The sequence below is a fragment of the Pristis pectinata genome, chromosome 11 (assembly GCF_009764475.1).
Source record: "Pristis pectinata isolate sPriPec2 chromosome 11, sPriPec2.1.pri, whole genome shotgun sequence".
In the NCBI taxonomy this organism is placed as follows: domain Eukaryota; kingdom Metazoa; phylum Chordata; class Chondrichthyes; order Rhinopristiformes; family Pristidae; genus Pristis; species Pristis pectinata.
The window spans coordinates 60,101,341-60,122,865 of record NC_067415.1 but is presented as its reverse complement, the minus strand read 5'-3'; positions in this window follow the sequence as shown (position 1 = coordinate 60,122,865).

Here is a 21,525-nt window from a genome sequence, read left to right as displayed (position 1 = left end):
AGTAGCGCCATCGTCCTGTAGGGTGGGGGGAGGGACAAACTCATTCTCGGCGGGTCAGGTTTTGTGCATGAAGGCAGGGGAGGTTAGTTTGACCCGGGATCGCAACCCAACGAGTGTCCCCGGGACCAAGCGCGACGACCTCCCCCTTCTGAGGGGGACCTTGTGGCTATCGGACCCAGACCTTCCCGGAGTCCTCAGTCTCGGGAGGTTCGGGGTCTTGCAAGTCGGGTGGTTTTGAGTGGGCCAGATGGCAGGATAATGGGGACCCCCCTTGGCCAGTGGGCCATGTGTTGAGCAGATCGACGGCCTGCTGCAGCACGCCCGACCACCCCTGCAGTGTGCGGGAGGGTGTCAGTGTGCTTATGGTTTCTTTCAGCAGGCCGTTCATTCTTTCTATCAGGCCCGATGCCTGGGGATGGTAGGAGATATGAAACAGCCACGAAATCCCCGCCTCCACTGCCCAGTTTTGTACCTTAGCCCCCGCGAAATGTGAGCCCTGATCTGATTGCATCTCCCATGGGACTCCATAGATGGAGGAGAGATGCTGCAATCCTTTGATGGTGCTGTTCTGGTCGGCCCTCTCACAGGGCACCGCCACCAGGACACTTGAGTACATGTCCACCATCGTCCGGGTGTACTGTTTTTTATTGTGGCGTGGGAACAGTCCGATATAGTCTATTTGCCACAAGCGACCCGCTCCCGTGCCGCGGCGAATGTGACCCAATGGCCCCGCCGGCCAGCCTCATGGTTTTACCTGCTGGCAGGTGGGGCAATTTGCAACAGTGGCTTTGCACTGATCCACCGTAAGGGCGACCCCGAACTGTTCTGCCAAGTGCCGCGTACCATCAGTCCCTAGGTGACCACTCTTGCAGTGCACCCATGCGGCTAGGGCGCTGAGGTCAGGTTCCTCCGGGGAGACAGTAGCGCAGCATATCTGGGCAGCCTGGTCCACAGCGGCATTATATATGGCCTCCTGAGTACTCTTGTGGGTATGGGCATCCATGTGGTGGACTGATATCTGTCTCTGGGCGGCTTGATCCCAGATGTAGCTCCAGTGTTCCTGTCCCCAGAGGGGGCGCCTGTGAATTTCCCACCCCGTCTCGTGCCATCCACACTGCCATACAGTTGGCTACTGCCCAGGAGTCGGTGTAGATGTAGACCGGTCCTGTGGTGTCCCATAAAGTGAGTGCTACCCCCGCGAGCTCAGCCAATTGACTGGACCCTCCCGCTCCCTCTTTTGTTAATGTTTTCCCCGTGGCGGGATGAAGTGCCACCATTTTTCAATGTTGTTTCCCGTTTTTCCAGTGGCTGGAGCCGTCTGTGAACCAGGCGTGCAGTTTCTGTTCGGGGTCGAGGGAGTCGAAGGGTTGGCCCCAGAATACGGGAGAGGGCTTGATCTCAGGTATGTCCGGGGGTGGGTCCTGGGACTGGGGGAAGGACATGACCTGTTCGTGGAGGCGGCTGACCCCTTCCAGACCGGGGTCGGCCCAGTCCGCTATGTACCACTTCCGCTTCACTATTGAGGACCTCTGGGCTCTGCCCTCTTGGTGTGTGGAGTCGGGGAATTTGACCCAATGCATTATGGGCAGGTGGGGGCGAAGGACCACAGGGTCAATACCGGTTTGGTTCTTGGTTGCGAGGAGCACCAGGTAGCAGGCCAGCAGCTGGCGCTCGAAGGGGCTGTAGCGGGTGGCGGCCTCAGGCAGTGATTTGGTCCAGAAGCCGAGTGGGACTCTGCGCCCCTGGACCTTCTGCCAGAGGCTCCACTCGGCCACCGACTCGCTAGCGGAGACCTGTAACTTGAAGGGGACCCCTTCCTGTCGTGGGGAGAGGGGCAGGGGTTGCTCCACCGCCTGTTTGGCTGCTTCAAAGGCGGCCTGCTGTTCAGGCCCCCATGAGAAAGTGGCTTTTTTTAAATTCAAAATAAACTTTATTCATAATAAAAGAAACTATAATAAAACTGTTCAAACCTTTACATTCATGTACAGTTCAATTCTTAGTGTTACCTTTTTATATATAAAAAACACAGCACTGATGCCACACGTGTGTCTCCCTGGGGTGATACCCCAATCCCATATTTACAACATTTGAGCGGCTTCCTCGCCTGACCCCGCCCCTCCTTCTCCTGTGGCAGAAGAACCCTAAACTGTCATCCTTCCCCACTGAACCCTCGCGCTGGCTGCACCCAGCTTCAGTGCACCCCTCAGCACGTACTCCTGCATCCTGGAATGTGCCAGTCAGCAGCATTCCCCTGCGGACATCTCACAGTGCTGGGAGACCAACAATTTTCGGGCAGACCAAAGGGCGTCTTTCACCGAGTTGATGACCTTCCAGCAGCAGTTGATGTCCGTCTCTGTGTGTACGGAACAGCCCGTAGATCAGAGAATCCTCTGTTACGCTGCTGCCGGGGATGAAACGTGACAAGGACCCCTGCACCTTTCGCCACACCCTCCTCGCAAACCCACAGCCCACAAAGAGGTGGGCGACCGTCTCTCTTGCGGGAGATCTTGTAAAGCAGTCTCAGGAGTTTGGTCAGGTGAGGGATGTGTTGCCACCAGTAGCCAAGGAGGCCTACGAAACTCTGGGTGTCTGTCTTGTTGGTGGGGACAGCAAAATTTAAAATTTTGTTCTTTGCAATGTCAGGAATTTCTCTTCTGCCTGCATGCCACTGTATGCCTCGGAACAATACATTCTGGGCTGGACCTTGTACCTTTTCCATATTAATGACCCAGCCCCGTTCTCTGAGGGAGGATATTAACATATCAAGAGCCTCTGAGACAATAACCTCCAAGGGCCCCTGTAACAATACGTCATCTATGTAATGAGTGACTGACCCCCCTGGGGAAAGGTGAATGGCTTGCAGATCTCGGGCTATTAAGCCTTGACAGATTGTTGGGCTATGGATGTACCCCTGTGGCAGAGGTTTGAATGTATATTGTCTCCCATCCCAGGTGAATGCAAATTGGTCCTGGGAGGTGTTGTGGAGGGGGATGGAGAAGAATGCATTGGCCAAATCCACAACGGTGTACCATGGTTTGTCTGGGCATCCTGCAATATCTTCCATTAAAGTGACAATGTCGTGTACCGCAGGCGCAAGGGTGGGGGCAACCTTGATTAAGTGTCGGTAGTCTACCATCATGCGCCACGTTCTGTTCTTTTTGCGGACAGGCCGGACAGGGCTATTAAAAGGGGATGCTGCGGGTCTAATGACTCCCTCTTGCAGCAGGGCTTGGACAGCCTCTGTGATGTCTCGGTGTCCCCCCGGCACCCTATATTGTCTACTGCAAACGACCTTGGAGGGAAGGGGAATAACGACCGGCTCCCACTTGGCCGCCTCACCATAGCACAGGCGATTCCAAAAGTGAACTTGCCCCGGTTGGTGTGCAGGGACTGTCCCTTTAAGACGTTAATCTCCAGTGTACATTCCCTGGAGTCTGCGATTAAAACAATCACAGTTCGAGGAGGCTGGTTCCCGATGGTCATACAGACCCTGACTTCCTTTGTGGGCATAAGGGAACCCCTCCCAACCCTTGCATTTGGGCCCCCTTCCATGCAGCGGGGTTCCCCGAAACGATAGTGTGCTGGGCACCTGTGTCGACGAGCGCCATCCACCTCTGCACATTCCCCTTTCCCCAGTGTACCGCTACGGGTATGTTTGGCCTCAGGTACCCCGGACGTGGAAGGGTGACGGAACAGACGCGCTGGGGACCCTGGCCTTCTTCCTATGGAAGCAGGGTAGGGGGCTGCCACCCTGTGGGTGAGGATTCCTGCTGGCGGAAGTGGGACATTTCTCTTGTTGCAGCAGGTCTCAGAGCTGAGCCCAGAGGGCAGGGAAAGCTGCTTCAGGTGGGGGAGGTGCGGAGGCAATATCGGTGTCTGCGGGGCAGCCCACGTGGTCCGGCGGTTGAGGGGACCCCCTGTGTTGGGCTTGGCCCCGGGGTGGTCACGGGGCGTCCCCCGACCAGGCTTTCCCAACAGAGCTCTTTCCATCGTGCATAGAGAGCAGGGGTCGGGATCCCATCTATGGTAGCACAGTCCACCCCTGCGCACAACAGGTCCAGGTACAGCTGCTTGCGCGACAGGCGAGAGGTAGTGTCCCCAGCCTTCGTCTCCACCCTGCAGACCTGTGTGACCACCCCCCGCTGCATGTATTCTTACCCCTCCAGGAGGGTAATGGCTTCCCGTACTGTCCTCCCGCTGGCTGGTCCCATGAGGGTCAGGACCACTGGCCTCAGGTCGGGACGCATGGTGGCGACCAGGTACCTCGCTAGCGCACTGGTCTCGATGGTATTTTCTAACAGCCCGAGGTCACCCGTCCCTGCGTATATACCGGTCACTAGTGCCCACTCCCAGATGACCCTGTTGTCCTCACTGACTGTTCCCCACTGTGGTCGCGCATATAAATCCCACTCAAGGAGGGTAGGATATCGGCTTCTCATGGCGGCCACTACCTGATCCCACAGGGTAGCGGTGTTCCCAATCCCTCCCGGTGGCGTCCACAGACTGTTATTAATGCTCTGTTGGTCTGACAAGCTCCCCAGGGCACTGGCCTCCTGGTGAGAGAGGTTCACGTTGGGGGCCCCCTCATCCCACAAGCGGAGCAGCCACGCAGCCAGCGGTTCGTCCAACCGCTGGCGGTACTGATCCGCCAGCTGGGTGAGCTCTTTAACGGAGAAGTCCCAGGCCTCCATGGTCTCGGAGGGGCTGCGGGCACCTTCCCCCGCTGGGGTCCCATCCTGACTCCCTTCCCTTCTATAGCAGACCTGGGACCACGTGGTGACAGGTCGAGCCTGCAGGGGCTCGGGCGCATAGGGCGGGTGGCGGGTATGATGTGGCTCAGGCTGTTTGGGTACCCCCTCCTCATCATCATCCATCCAAATGTCCCCACCCCCCCAGCCATGCGTCCAGCTTGCTGCCATGCTGGACCAAGGCATGGATTTTAAACGGGTCCGGTTGCCAGCCAGACCTGCGGGCGGCTTGTACCTGCTGTACTTGAATCAGCCGGCAGGCAACCTTGGTACCTCTGGCCTTGAGGTCAATGGCCCGAGTCTGAGCAGTCTGAACTGCCTCCTGCAGCGTACAACATCGCTGCTGAAGCGTTTCTATCTCCTTTTCCCTCTGTAGGCAGGTATCCCGTAACTGGTCAGTAATCTCAACCTGGCGCCTCAAAAGGGATGCCAGGAGCCAGAAGGCACCCCTTTGACTCCCTTTGGCTCTGGGGAACCCCGACTTCTGGAGGAGGGCCACCATGTGGTGCCTCAGTTTTTTACCATGTGGATCTAACTGTTCAGCCCAGTCCACTGGCTTCTCGTGGTCTGCCAGCAGACTGGCCAGGCTCCCAAATCCCTCTCTCTCATCGGTCCATCCTGGGATCCTCTCCTCAGTGCCTACACTTTCCTTCTACCCCTTGTTCCAGATCATCCCACCTGCGTCTGTGTTTAGCCAATATCCTTAAGACCCTGCTATCAGCGCCAATTGTTATAAGAAAGGTTCTTTCGGTATCTTAAAGATAAAGGTATCTGGACACACAGTCTTCGTACTTTAAAAGGATGATTTTATTCACAAAGACCAAGGCGGGAACAGAATGTGAAGGAACAAAAGCACCCTCACACACTCGCACTAGGGTGATTGCGAAACGTGGGGGGAGTCGCAACAGGGGTGAAGTGCACACACGCTCACACATACACACACACACACACACACACACACACACACACACACACACACTCAGACACACACACACGTACACACGCACACGCACACGCACACACACACGCACACACACACGCACAACAAACTAGTACAAACGATCAGGGAACGAACAAATACGTTGTCTGGACCCCTGAATCGGGATAAACAACGGCTCTACACTGCTGGGAATCTACTCAGGACGCTCCTAGACCCCTGTGGAAGTGCACCCTCTCACCTGTGGTCTCGACCCCGGCAGCAATCAGAAAAGAGGAAGAGAGCCCACGTGTACCATCTTTTATAGGGCTGTAGTGGGGGTGGAGCCCGTTCAGGTGAAACAGGCCAATGATTCAAGGTCAAGAACAAAGGTGGGTTACCAGCCAATCCTCAGGTGTGCTCTTTAATGGGTGGGGCGGAGCTGGACCCTTGATTGACAGTGGTGTAGCTTCCAACCTGATAGGCGATGCTATCATCCGACCATGGGGGTTAGTAGTGTTGTCACTGTCATCTGACCCCTGGCCTTTCATACTACACCGGGTTGGTCTGATCACTCTCTAAACCTCTCCTATCCATATACTTATCGAGATGGCTGCTGTGCCCATCTCAATCACTATTTCTGGTGCTCATTTCAAGTACATGCCACCCTCTACGTGAAGAAGCTGCCCCTGATGTTGCTTTTAAATCTCTCGCCTCTGATCTTAAACCTATGTCCTCTTGTTTTTAGCACATCCTCCCTGAGAAAAAGACCATGCTCCTTCACCCTGTCTATGCCCCACATGATCTTATACACCTCTATCAGGTCACCCCTCAATCTCCTACATTCCAGACTATGCAACCTCTCCTTATAGCTCAGTCTCCCAAGTCCAGGCAACATCCTGGTAAAAAAGAGAAACAAAGGATTGCAGATGTTGGAATCTAGACGAAAAACACGATGATGCTGGAGGAACTCAGCGGGCCAGGCAGCAGCCGTGGAGAAAAACAGTTGGTCAACATTTCGGGTCAGGACCCTTCTTCAGGACTGAAGAAAGGAAAAGGGGAAGCCCAATATATAGGAGGGAAAAGCAGAGCAGTGATAGATGGACAAAAGAGGGGAGGTGGGGTGGGCACAAGGTGGTGATAGGTAGATGCAGGTAAGAGAGACTGATAGGCAGGTGCAGGGGAAGAGGGGAGAGCAGATCCACCAGGGGATGGGTCAAAGGTAAGGAGAGAAAGGAAAAAAAAAGTTGAAAAAAAGAGGCTAGGAAAGGGAAGAAAAGAAGAAGCATGGTGGGGGTTGTTGTGGGGAAGGGGGGTGGGGATTACTTAATGTGGGAGAATTCAATGTTCATGCAGTTAGGCTTCAAGTTTCCAAGATGGAAAATGAGGTGCTGTTCCTCCAGTTTGCGCTTGGAATTCTCCTGGCAGTGGACGAGGCTTGAGGACTGACTGAAGACTGATAGTGTGGGAGGGGGAGTTGAAGTGACTGGCAACAGGGAGATGCAGATCATGGTTACGGACAGAGCGCAAGTGTTCTGTGAAACGGTCACCTAGTCAGCGCTTGGTCTCACCAATGTAGACGAGGCCACACTTGGAGCTCGGAATATAGTAGATGATATTAAGGGAGGTGCAGGTAAATCTCTGTCTCACCTGAAAGGACTGTTTGGGTCCTTGGATGGAGGTGATGGAGGTGGTGTAGGGGCAGGTGTTGCACCTATGGTGGGGGCAGTGGAAGATTCCCAGGGTGAGAGCGGGATTGTTCGGGGGCTGGGAGGAGTGAACTAGGGGGTCGAGAAGAGAGTGGTCCCTGCAAAAGGCAGAAAGGGATGGGGAAGGGAAGATACAGTATGCTTGGTGGTGGGGTCCCACCGGAGATGGCGGAAGTGGCGGAGAATGATGTGTTGGATACGTAGGCTGGTGGGATGAAATGTGAGGACAAGGGCGATTCTATCCTTGTTGGGTCTGGGAGGGGTGGGGGTGAGAGCGGAGGTGCAGGAAATGGCAGAGATACGGGTGCAAGCTCTCTTGACCACAGTTGGGGGGAATCCCCAGTTAGAAAAGAAATTGGACATTTTAGATATCCTGGAGTGGAAAGTCTCATCATGGGAGCAGATGCGGCGGAGGCGGAGAAGTTGAGAAAAAGGGATAGCATCCTTGCAAGAGACAGGGTAGGAGGAGCTGTAATCGAGGTAGCTGTGGGGGCCAGTGGGTTTATGGAAGATGTCAGTGGATAAGGAATCTCCTGAGATGGAGACGGAAGGATTGAGGAAGGAGAAAGAAGTATCAGAGTGAATTGCAGAGCAGGGTGAAAATTAGTGGTGAAATTTTGAAACTGTCGATTTCCGCACGGGTACAAGAGGTGGCACCAATGCTGTCGTCGATAGAGTGAAGGAAGAGTTGAGGAATGGGGCCAGAGTAGGCTTGGAACAGAGACTGTTCAACATAGCCAACGAAGAGGCAGGCATAACTGGAGCCCATGCGAGTACCCATAGCTACACCTTTGGTCTGTAGAAAGTGAGAGGAATCAAAAGTGATGTTGTTTAGGGTGAGGACAAGTTCAGCCAGGCAGAGGAGAGTGTTAGTGGAAAGGGGCTGTTTCTTTCTCTGGTCAAGAAAGAAACGGAGGGCAGTGAAGCCGTCATGATGGGGAATGGAAGTATACAGGGACGGGATGTCCATGGCGAAGATGAGGTTGTGTGTGCTGGAAAACTTAAACTATGGAAGAGTTGGAGAATGTGTGATGGCACATCCTGGTTAATCTTTTCTGCACTCCTTCTAGCTTAATAACATCTTTCTTATAACAGGGTGACCAAAACTGTACACAATACTCCAAGTGCAGCCCTACCAATGTCTTATATAACTGCAACATAACTTCCCAACTCCTATACTCAATACCCTGACTGATGAAGGCCAGTGTACTAAACGCATTCTTCACCACTCCGTCTACCTGTGATGCCACTTTCGGCAAACTATGCACTTGCACTCCTAGGTCTCCCTGTTCCATAACATTTCCCAGGGCCCTACCGTTTACTGTATAAGTCCTACTATTGTTTGATCTCCCAAAATGCAATACCTCACATTTATCTGGATTGAAAGCTATTTGCTAATCCTCAGCTCACATACCTAGCTGATCAAGATCCTCCTGTAATTTTTCATTACCTTCTACACTGTCTACACCACCTATTTTAGTATCATCCACAAACTTACTAACATGCCTTGTACAAGTTACAAACAACAAAGGTCCCAGCACCAAACCCTATGGCACACCACTAGACACAGGCCTACAGTCCGAGAAATAACCCTCGGCCATCACCCTCGGCTTCCTACCACTGAAGCAATTATGTATCCAATCCACTATCTGTTCCTGGATCCCATAAGATCCAACCTTCCAGACTAGCGTCCCATGAAGGACCTTGTCAAAGGTCTTGCTGAAGTTCATATAGACAACATCCACTGCCCTACCCTCATCTAACCTCTTGGTATCTCATCGAAGAACTCTAAGAGATTTGTAAGACACCACTTCCCACACACAAAGCCGTACTGACTGTCCCGAACCAGACCCCATCTCTTCAAATGTTGGTAGATCCTGTCCCTCCGAATCCCCTCCAGCAATTTACTGATGTCAGACTCACCAGCCTGTAGTTTCCTGGCTTGTTTTTGCTACCCTTTTTAAACAATGGTATCACATTATCCACTCTTCAGTCCTCTGGAACCTCACCTGTGGCCAGAGGTGAAGCAAAAAACTCTGCAAGGGCCTCCGCAATTTCTTCTCTAACTTCCCACAAGGTCTGAGAATGCACCAGGTCAGGCCCTGGGGATTTATCCACCTTAGTGCGCTTTAAGGCCTCCACTACCTCCTCCCTGCTAATTTGTGTGTGGTCCAAGACAACACCACTCATTTCCCCCATTTCCTTAGCTTCCATCATTTTCCCTGCAGTAAAAACTGAAAATCTCTCCCATTTCCTTTGGTTCCACACACAGACGGCCATGTTGATCGTTAAGTGGACCTACTCTCCCCCAGCCACCCTTTTACTCTTAATATATCTATAGAATCTCTTGGGATTTTGCCTCACCTTGCCTGCCAGACCACTCTCATACCCTCCTTTGCCCTCCTAAATTCTCTCTTAAGTGCACTCCTACACTTCTTGTCATCATCAAAAGATTTACCATTTCCCAATTACCTATATGCAGTGTATGCCTCCCTCTTTTTCTTAACCAGAGCCTCAAAATCTCTTGTCAACCAGGGTTCCCGAAACCTGCCAGCTTCACTCTCACAGGAACATATAGGCCCTGAACTCTTGACGTCATACTTTTAAAAGCCTCCCACTTGGCAGATGCTCCTTTCCTAGCAAACAATCTCACCCAATATCCCGCCTAATGGCTCCAGTATTTTCTCTGCCTCAGTTCAGGACCTTAACCTGTGAACCCGTTGTATCCTTCTCCATAACTATTTTAAAACTATTAGCTTCCTCTGGAAGCTAAGCATGGTCAGTGGCCCCAAAGTGCTTGCTGATAGACCCTTCCGCCACTTGCCCTACCTCATTTACCAGGAGGAGGTCCAGTGTTGTACTCTGTCTGCTAGGTCCCTCTATATATTGAGAAAGGAAGCTTTCTTGGACACATTTCACAAATTGCACTCTGTCCAATCCTTTCACACTATGGTTGGCCCAGTCAATATTAGTGAAGTTAAAATCTCCCACTAATACTACCATATTAAGTTTACAACTTATGTAAACATAAGCAATTGTAAAGTAAAACATTAGGTTATGTGAACATACCCTTATGTAAACAATGCATGGGCTACACCTTCATTATGGCAATGTTATGGAAAATACAGCAGGTGTCTATGGAGTGAAAGACTCTCCCTGGATCTTCATTGAAGTTTTCTGTTGAGGATCCAGTGATTGTTTCCCATTATTTCTAATGAACAACAATTCTATTTATAATTGGGATCTCCAACACTTCCAACAGTTGGAACACTTGGATTCAATGGACAGCCCTTACTCTTCCAAACCACCTAGCTGTCCTGAATGGCAACTGAAATGTGGCAGGCCCAGGGGCTTTTTGATAATCAAATCAAAAACTGATGGAGTTCGGAGTTTATTACTCCCTGAACCTTCAAGAAGACTGTAATCTGGACAGATCTGTGTGCATGTGTTGCCTGCAGTTCTGTACTCAAGGAGAAGATAAACTCCTCTCTTCTGTACAGACCTCTGCAACATCACAAAATATAAATGTGGGTGGCATTCTGTGATATGAGGTCGACATCAACTATTTTCTGGAATAATCCAAAGGTGAAGAGGTTCAGGGCTATGATGACATTCACCTCTTCAGGCAGCTTGGTCAAGGATGGGTCCATGGCTGGAGTCCTGCCTGCGACAGCTGGTAGATCACAGCAAATACTCCAGTGTTCAGCCTCCTTGGCAAGGATTTCCTGGCTTCTCACCCTCTCCAGCTGTTTCAGGTCAAGCTGGAGGCTTAGAGGGACCACAATAAAGACATCTTTATTTCAGCAAAAATAAATCATAGTGGAAAGGCTACCTGTCACCACACCAGCTCTAAAGTCAACCTCCAACAGTACTACATGTAACTATGGATACTTTGAAATTGCACAGGTCTGGCTGAATGTCCTGGTGCTCAGACCTAATTTCTTGTGCAAATGTGTGCGACAAGCACAGTGCTGCACAAACCAATGTCACAAGAAGCATGCAATGTATGCTGATTGTAAAGCACAGTCAAAATCGCAAAGAAGGATCAGTAGTGAATAAATTCAGGGGCTACATGATCCAATTTCTCCCCTGAGAATTCTAAATTCATTGAGCTATGGAGTAAATTCTTGATAAATAGTTTTGATATGATTGTTCTATCCCATAACCTCCCTTTGGAATGCTCAAAGGGAGATCTGTTCTGAGGGGCCTTGGATTTTATACTTGTGAGAAGTAGATGAAGTACACAACAGAAAGCTGAAGTTCTGTTAGAAATATCCAGCCTTAAATGAAGAAGTTTTGTCTCCAAAATGACAGTTTGTAGAATTGGATAGTGCCTCTCCAAAATAAATCAAAATTATTGCAGCTGAAAGCAGCAGCCATGAAGTAGTAATTAGCCTAAAATCCCTAGTTTTTAAAATGCTTCATTAAACTGCACCAAAAAGCAAACTGCTGAACTAACTCAGCGGGTCAGGCAGCATCCGTGGAGGAAAATGGACAGTCGACATTTTGGGTCAAGACCTTCATCTGAACCTTTCCCTATACAGATGCTTCCTGACGTGCTAAGTTCCTCCAGCACTTAGATTTTTGTTCCAGATTCCAGCATCTGCAGACTCTTGTGTCTTCATTAAACTGGAGCAGTTGGAACCCCCCGCCAGTTTTGTGCATCCCCCTGCGCATGAGAAAGACCTGATGCATGTAAACATGCATAAATAGTGTTTCTAAGATGCATTCTGTCACTGAAGGTGTAGTGAAGTAAATCAGCTAGGCTGTGGATCACAGCAATAGGTAGGGTTGGTTGTGAGAGGCGTGGCCAGAGGTCAGGGAAGGGGATGGTGTCAGGGACATCATGAGCCAATATCGAGGATCAGGACATCAGGGTCAGAGAGGCTGTTGGGTGGTGGGCAGGAGGGTGTGATTAAAGACACAATCAATTTTGACATCTGGATGGAACCCCAGGAAGACTGATCCCCTATAACTAATGTAGACACTTCAGTTCTCCAATTAAGCCTGATTCTGGGAGAATGGCATGCTGTTCACAGGATGTGGATGCACAAATTAATTTTAAATGGCCTTAATGGGATTGTCTGACAAATGCCTGGAGGTCTTGGAACAAATTTTAGAAATAAAGAAATTTGCACAAAGGAAATGTTTGTATTCAGCTAGTAGGCTTTGGATTAAATTCCTTTGCATGGTGCACAAAACTGTTGTGTTACCTGAAAGGGTTTTTGATCTTCTCCTGTTAAAGTGTGGTTTGGGTGTGTGGGTGACAAGCACTGGCATGCCTGATGTCTGTCCTGAAATTCATGACAGGCTGCAAACCATTCTTTTGGTAACAGGTCTCTTTAGGGAAAATTAAAACTTCATCATGTACCATGGGTTTGATATAGCATTATCCTTTCAGTTTCAAAACATAAAGAGGCTTCCACAATGTTAAAGTATCCCAAAGTACATTACAAATGATGAAGCATAGCCACAGTGGGAGCAATGGGTCTGTGAGAACCTAGCTTATTGCTAACAGATTGGAGAACAGATGATTTAAACAGCTGACTGAAGTAATGTCCAAACAAGAATCTCAGTTGCATTTGCACTTTTCAAAACAATGTTATTCTGAAGTAGAAAATATGGTAGCCAATTTCAATACAACAAGATCCCAGCTTAATTTTTTGTACTTCCTAGCTGGCCCCTCAGAGTGAGAATATTTACTTCCACTCCAGTCCTGTGGGTTCTGAAGTAAGTGATGAGACCAATGTGGATCCCAAGACTACCTCAGGTGAGGCAATAAGTGCCTGATGGGATGGGCAGGTGGATAGATTGTGAAGTGGAGTGCTCCTTCTGTCATTCATGTTGGGCTACTGCGTCTTGTTGACACATAGACTCAGCTTCATTGTGAATTCTCCTTCTCTGCTTTAAGCAGTTATAGCCATGGATTCCATGGAGCCAGTGCAGATGGTGCACTTTTTCAGGGAAGGTTTGAAAACTGCCTTGAATCTTTTCCTTTGTCCTCCTGGCAATCTCTGCCTGTGACAGAGGTCAAAATCGAGTGTCTGTGTTGGCAGCCTGGCGTAGGGTACACAAACGATGTGGCCTTCCCAGCAGTGCTGACTGAGTGTAGTTGGGGTCTCAGTTGAGGACCATCTTTTCATGTGCTTCAGTGAACGAGCTGACAATTATTTGGAGCTCAGCCTCCTAGTACCTGTCAATGCAAACATTGTCTGAATTTTACAGTACAATTCTGATAATCTGGTGTGCTCAAGGCTTTGGTGGTTTAAGGTGAGAGGGGAGAAATTTAAAGGGAACTTGAGGGGTAAGTTTTTCACATGGGGGTGGAGGTTTTATGGAACGAGCTGGCAGAGGAAGTGGTAGAGGCGGGTACAATTACAACGTTGCAAAGGTATTTGGACAGGTACTTGGATGGGAAAGGAGTTGAATGAATCGGGCCTAATGCAGGCAAATAGGATTAGTGGAGACAGGCATGAGCATGGTTGACATGGATGAGCTGGGCTAGTTTCTGTGCTGTACAACTCTATGACTCTAATGCTGGCCTTCTCGGAGAGGTGGATTCTGAGATACGTGAAGTGGTCGACAGTTTGCAGGTTCTTGCCATGCATCTTTATTGCTGCAGGGCAGTATGATGTGGCAAAGCAGTGAAAGATGTACTTTGGTGTGGCTGAAGCTCCCCAGTGTTCTAGAGCAAAGTGTTGTCCATGCCCAAGTGCTGCCCAGTCTAAGGTTCAGGACCAGGTGCTCAGGGACAGACTGAAACAAGGGGGTGGGCCATGGGTTGGGGTCCCTTTGGCTTTGCGCATCAATTAATTGATATCTCTGTTAGAACTTCACAAACTATTTGCTTTAGGGTTGTAAATGAATGATAACTGATAACGTGCCAATATTAAGCAACAGGAATAATATGACTTATTATGAAAAAATTGATTGCTCTGTATTACATTCTTCTGAATTTTTATGAATGAAGTATATTTTGAAACAAAATAATGACAGGGCAGCTTGGTAGGACACCTCTGTCTTGCAGATGTGGGTTGCAAGGCCCACCCTCTCACATGCTTCAGTGAAAGTGTTGACAATGGCTTGGAGTTCAGACTCCGAGCATGGGCAAACTCATCTGCACAACGCAGCTTGGCTCCTGTGATTTGGGTTATCCTGGTTCCAGAATGTAGTCACCGTGGATTGAACAGCTTCCCATTAGTTCTGAGGATTAACTCCACCCTCACAGGAGGATTGTTGGAGGCAACATTCCAGCAAGAAATTTTGAGAAAAATGTTGGGCCAATGATACAGCCTGATTTCAGTGAGGATAGTTTTGTTGGAAATCCATTGGTCAATATCATGGCTTGCATGCCATTGTGGAGTAAACGTAACGTGGAGAGGAATTTGAGGAGGTTTTTCCATGATCCCTTGCAACTGATGGAGTCAAAGGCTTTGGTGAGGTCGAAAAAATCCATGGGCAATGGCTGGTGTTGCTCCATGCATTTTTCTTAGTGTTGTCGCATGTTGAATATCTTATCCATTGACCTACTGTACAGGTACTTGAAGGCTGAGTTCCAACAAAAAACCTAAGACCAATAAGGATAAATGGTGGAGAGAGAGAGAGTGCAGGATCATCATCAACTTGTCAGCAGCCATAACATGCACAGGTTCTTCAGTACTGTAATGGCCATCAACAGCTTCAGTAGCCCAAATCCAACTTCACAGAGCCATGAGCAGGGGAGAACTCATCAGGGAGAAAGACGCAGTCAATGTCCATGGAAGGAAACTTGAGGACATCCTCAGCAACAGCTCTTGACATGAGTGTCCTTGTTTCCATCCCACAGCCACCTATACTGATTGGACTTTCTGCCACTCTTAACTGACAAAGTCATATCTCAGCTCAAAAATAACAAGGCATTAAGTGCAAACAACATCCCTGCTGAAATCCTAAAACTTATAGGTGAGAATCTCAAGAAACAAATCCACAGAGTCATTTCCCACAACTAGGAAGAAGAGGATATTCCAGGAGTTACCAGAGATGCTGTAATCATGACCACATTCAAGGAGGCAAGGATGGCTGTGGTAAGAGGGGTGTCTCTATTATCCTCCCCAGGGAAAGTCATCACCAGGATTCTCCTCAACTGCTTTTTCCCAAGGGCTGAAGAGCTGTTTCCTAAATCCTAGTGTGGATTCTGTCCATGCAGAAACTTCTGAGTACTGTACTATTGTATCACTCCCCTTCAAGATCTGCACTGATGTGTCAATGTTTATATTTGTGCTTTGGTCTCTGGACTTGAACCTGCAACCTGTTGACCTTTGAACATTGAGTTTTAGTCTAATCTGATAACTTTCATAATCATCTGTTTTACTCTCACCTACAAATGAACAGATTCAGTGCATTCAATTTGCAATTTGCAAAGTGGAATTTAAAGTCAAGGCTGCTAATTTGCTGGAACTCAACTAATATTACGACAAAATTGTCTTCAATGGATATTAGTTGGGTGGTTTTTGTTTTGTAGATCTTTAACTCTAACTCAAAATGAGATCTCTTTACAATTGTCTTCTGCAGCCTTGCATATCAACTGCATGTGTTGTTAAACCAGAATATTTATTTCAACCAGGTCCTTATTCACTTTACTTTGAAACATTAGCAATGTAAATGATCCATCAATAATTGCAGCTAAAATAAAGAATCCACAAACTTCTGTTGAGGAGTAAAGAGATTTATCCTTTTTGCATCTGGGATCATCTAATGAAGATGGTCTTTAGAGGTGTGCATTGCAAATTCATAATGGCACAGTTGTTGGCAGAATTTTAGAAATTATTTATAGTTAAAGGACATTTATAATCTCTCCACAAAGTGTAGACCTGCAGGGTTATGTTTTTATTTCCTATGGTGCAGGTACCATTTTGAGCCGTGTGCTTTTCTATCGATTGGCTTTAGTGGTACTGCTGGGGTTCAGCAGCGGGCCATGACTGAGAACAAGGGAGTTTCAAGAATGATTGTGTTCCAAACAGCTTCAATAGGATTCATTTAAAAAGTGAGCAGTATGTGAACTTTGCCTCCTGTTGCTATTAAACCAGTAAGTTAATGATATATTGCTAGTTTTCCTTACTGCTTTCCTGAAACACAAGTTTCAGTTATGGTAGAACTGTTGTCTCCTCAATTGCAGCTGACAATTTCCTCTACTTTTTAAAATAAGTCCAAAGTAACAGAGGACCAGACTAGGGTTTTGTTCTGTGCTGTGTGTGGAATTCCTCCTTGACAAAATGTGGGGAAAATAGAATATAAATGAACTAGATGTTCATTAGAAGCTACTTTACAAAAGCAAGGATAATTAAAGAATGCAACCAACAAAATTTGTTCTGAAATCTCCAGGAATGAAAGAGTACACAGCTGCAAGAACACAAGATGAAAAATCACAACGGCAATAAAATAATTGCGTAAAGAATCATCCACTTGGCTTGAGTCTGTTGGAAGGAAGTGAGTGAAAGGCTGAGTTTGCTGAGGAATTAAAGGTGGAAATCTGAGTGGGAGATGAGGCTTGAAATGCATAACAAGTCAGAGCTAGCATAATAGTAAAGTTGCACTCCACAGTTGTGGCACCTCTGTTAAAAGAAAATCCAGTTAAGTAGATTTTTCTGGTAAACTTTATAATAATATTTTGGCAATCAGTCCAGCAGCCTTTTGCCTCATCTTTGATAATGTTATAACTAATAATTAGAACAATTCAAATACTATGGAGAAAACCCCACAATTATTTTGTTTCTTTCTCTTCCCATCAGAAGATTTGAAATATACTGACAAACCAATGAGATTTAATCATTTTGTAAAGCTTGATATTATTGGCAAATGAAAACAATCTGTTTATAATTTGTGTGTGCGTGTGCACACAGAGGCAGAAATAGCAAAAAAGGAACATTAAGGAAGTCATTAGTCTTGCAGTGACCAGACTGTAGCTGCAGTTTGGGCATCAGCCAGGCCGTTCAGTGACTATAATTATACTTCTGCTTAGCTAGAGTCCCAATTATCATGTCCAGGAAATAGTTCTTGAATGCACATTAAAAGCACACTCCCCACAGTTCAGAAATTAAATGTTTAGGAAACACTGACTGGGGAGCCACCCTCACTAAAGATTTAAATTAATGCCATTTCGGTTTAAGAAATGCCTAGACTCCAGGGGAACAAGATTTGATCATCCTTCTTATATCCAGCTCAAGAATTGTGGGGCTCCTTTTTCCAGGCAGCCTCAAACTACTTTGCTTCAACCTAATTTAGCATTAGCATAGTGCAAAAATTGCTTCATATCAATGCTGAGCTTGCTTTAGTAGTGAATCCTTAGTGAATGTCCTTTGAAGGATGCGCAGATACTTATTTTATTCCGACAGCAGTAGCTATTTCTCCTTTAAGGTACAGGTTAACAGTCACAGTGGTCTCCAACTTAAGTCACACTATTAGCAGTTACTGAGGCTTTCACTATCATTCCTCTATTATTATCTTTATTGCAGAACTCTGAATTTGCTTTATTAAATTTCTGGATGTGGATGTTGCTGGCAAGGCTTACAGTAGTTTGTGAGAAGGAGTTTGGGAGGTGCAGCAGATGATGGTCTTGGGAACTTGGTGAAGTTGTATCAACAACCATTGATGGTTCGGAGAAATAGGAAGTTCAGACTGGTGGATGAAGTGCCGATCAAGTGAGCTGCTTTGGTCTTGATTGGTTGAAACTTTCTTATGTGCTGTTGCAACTGAATGCATACATAAAAATGGAGTGTGTTTCACCACATGTCTGACTTTGCCTTGTAGGTGATGGATTTGGACTGATGATATTCTACAAAATGGACCTTGACAGTTTATCTTTGTCCAAATAAATACAAATTTCAGAATGTTTCATTATCTGTAGTGTTACATTTAACCCAGCAGGGGGCAGGAAAGCATCACTGTTGGTTTGAAGGAACAGCTTCATGGGTTGAACCTGAGCAGTTTTAATAAGGTCTTTGTACAACATTCTGACAACCAGATGGTGCTCTGGATTTATAAATGGGTACAGTCGTGGATTTTTTTTCTAAATGGGAATCGCTACCACTGACCTTCCTTATTTGTATAACTATTCTTTATTACCACATACCAGATATGCTTTTATCCAAGAGGCAATACTGACTCAAAATAGAGTCCCAGACCAGCCGTCAGTTATGGCAGGGCTTACGTGTCATAACAGGCTACGAGACGAAGACGGGCTGCATAGTTAACTGCATCCCTTCCTGATGAACTTAACGCATTCTATGCACGTTTTGAACAGAAGGGAAGTGGATTGTCACCACCCACCCTGATAGCCTCCAATGCAACTGAACCTGTGATCACAGTTGAGGACGTAAGATCAGTCTTCCGGAGAGTGAACACGAGGAAAGCACCTGGCCCAGATGGTATCCCTGGCCGTGTGCTCAGATCTTGTGCTGATCAGCTGGCAGAAGTATTTGCAGACATATTCAACCTCTCCCTGTTTCAATCTCAGGTTCCCCACCTGTTTTAAGAACACCACTATCATCCCGGTACCGAAGAAAAGCAAGGTAACATGCCTCAATGACTACCGACCAGTGGCTCTGACATCCACCATCATGACGTGCTTTGAGATGGTGGTCATGGCACACATCAACTCCAGCCTCCCAGACAATCTTGACCCACTGCAATTCACCTATCGCCAAAGCAGGTCTACAGCAGATGCCATCTCCCTGGCCCTACACTTAGCTCTGGAGCATCTGGACAATAAAGACACCTACGTTAGGCTATTGTTTATTGACTACAGCTCTGTCTTCAATGCAATAATCCCAAGAAAGTTTGTCACCAAACTCCGAGACCTAGGACTCAACACCTCTCTCTGTAACTGGATCTTTGACCAACAGACCGCCATCAGTGAGGATAGTCAGCAATACCTCCGGCACGATTATTCTCAACACTGGTGCCCCACAAGGCTGCATCCTCAGCGCTCTACTCTATTCCCTATACACTCATGATTGTGTGGCCAGATTCTGCTCTAACTTAATGTATAAGTTTGCAGATGACACCACCGTTGTAGGCCGTATCTCAAACAGCGATGAGTCGGAGTACAGGAAGGAGATAGAGAGCTTACAACAACCTTTCTCTCAATGTCAACAAAACAAAAGAGCTGGTCATTGACTTCAGGAAAGGGGGCGGTGTACATGCACCTGTCTACATCAATGGTGCTGAGGTCGAGAGTGTTGAGAGCTTCAAGTTCCTGGGAGTGAATATCACCAACAGCCTGTCCTGGTCAAATCATGTAGATGCCACAGCCAAGAAAGCTCATCAGCGCCTCTACTTCCTCAGGAGGCTAAAGAAATTCGGTTTGTCCGCTTTGACTCTCACCCACTCTTACTGATGCACCATAGAAAGCATCCTATCTGGATGTATCACGGCTTGGTACGGCAACTGCTCTGCCCAGGACCGCAAGAAACTGCAGAGAGTTGGGGACACAGCCCAGTGCATCACGGACACCAGCTCCCCTCCTTGGACTCTTGTCTTTACCTCTCGCTGTCTTGGTGAAGCAGCCAGCATAATCAAAGACCCCACCCACCTGGGTCATTCTCTCTTCTCTCCTCTTCCATCGGGTAGAAGATACAGGAGCCTGAGGGCACGTACCACCAGACTTAAGGACAGCTTCTACCCCACTGTGATAAGACTATTGAACGGTTCTCTTATACAATGAGATGGACTATGATAGAACCATAGAACCATAGAACCATACAGCACAAAACAGGCCCTTCGGCCCACCGTGTCGTGCCGTCCATCAGACCACCCTCACACTACCTAACCCCTTCCTCCCTCATATCCCTCTATCTCACGTTCCTCCATATGCCTATCCAACAAGCTCTTGAACCTGTTCAATGTATCTGCCTCCACCACCACCCCAGGCAGTGCATTCCATGCACCAACCACTCTCTGGGTGAAAAACCTCCCTCTGACATCTCCCCTGAACCTCCCACCCATAACCTTAAAGCCATGACCTCTCGTCTTGAGCATTGGTGCCCTGGGAAGGAGGCGCTGACTGTCTGCTCTATCTATTCCTCTCAATATTTTATATACCTCTATCATGTCTCCTCTCATCCTCCTCCTTTCCAGTGAATAAAGCCCTAGCACCTTAAGCCTCTCCTCATATTCAATACCCTCCAATCCAGGCAGCATCCTGGTAAATCTCCTCTGCACCCTCTCCAATGCCTCCACATCCTTCCTATAATGAGGTGACCAGAACTGAACACAGTACTCTAAATGTGGCCCAACTAGAGTTTTGTAAAGCTGCATCATAACCTCGCGGCTCTTAAACTCAATCCCGCGACTTATGAAAGCCAACATCCCATTGGCCTCCTTAACTGCTCTTTCCACCTGTGAGGCAACTTTCAACGAACTGTGAATATGAACCCCTAGATCCCTCTGCTCCTCCACACTGCCAAGTACCTTGCCGTTTACCCTGTACCCTGCCCTGGAGTTTGTCCTTCCAAAGTGTACCACCTCACACTTCTCCGGATTGAACTCCATCTGCCACTTGTCAGCCCAGCTCTGCATCCTATCAATATCCCTCTGTAAGCTCCGACAGCCCTCCACACTATCCACAACACCGCCGATCTTAGTGTCGTCCGCTAACTTACTAACCCAGCCCTCCACCTCCTCATCTAAGTCATCTATAAATATCACAAAAAGTAGAGGTCCCAGAACCGATCCCTGTGGGACACCACTAGTCACTGCCCTCCAATCCGAGGGCACTCCGTTCACCACAACCCTCTGCTTTCTACATGCAAGCCAATTCCTAATCCACACAGCCAAGCTTCCTTGGATCCCTTGGCCTCTGACCTTCTGAAGAAGCCTACCATGAGGAACCTTATCAAATGCCTTACTAAAATCCATGTAAACCACATCCACCACACTGCCCTCATCAATCTTCCTGGTCACCTCCTCAAAGAGCTCTATCAGGCTTGTGAGGCAAGATCTTCCCTTCACAAAGCCATGCTGGCTGTCCCTAATCAGTCCATGATTCTCTAGGTGTTCATAAATCCTATCCCTTAGAATCCTTTCTAACAGCTTACCCACCACAGACGTGAGACTCACTGGTCTATAATTCCCTGGACTATCCCTATTACCTTTTTTGAACAAGGGGACCACATTC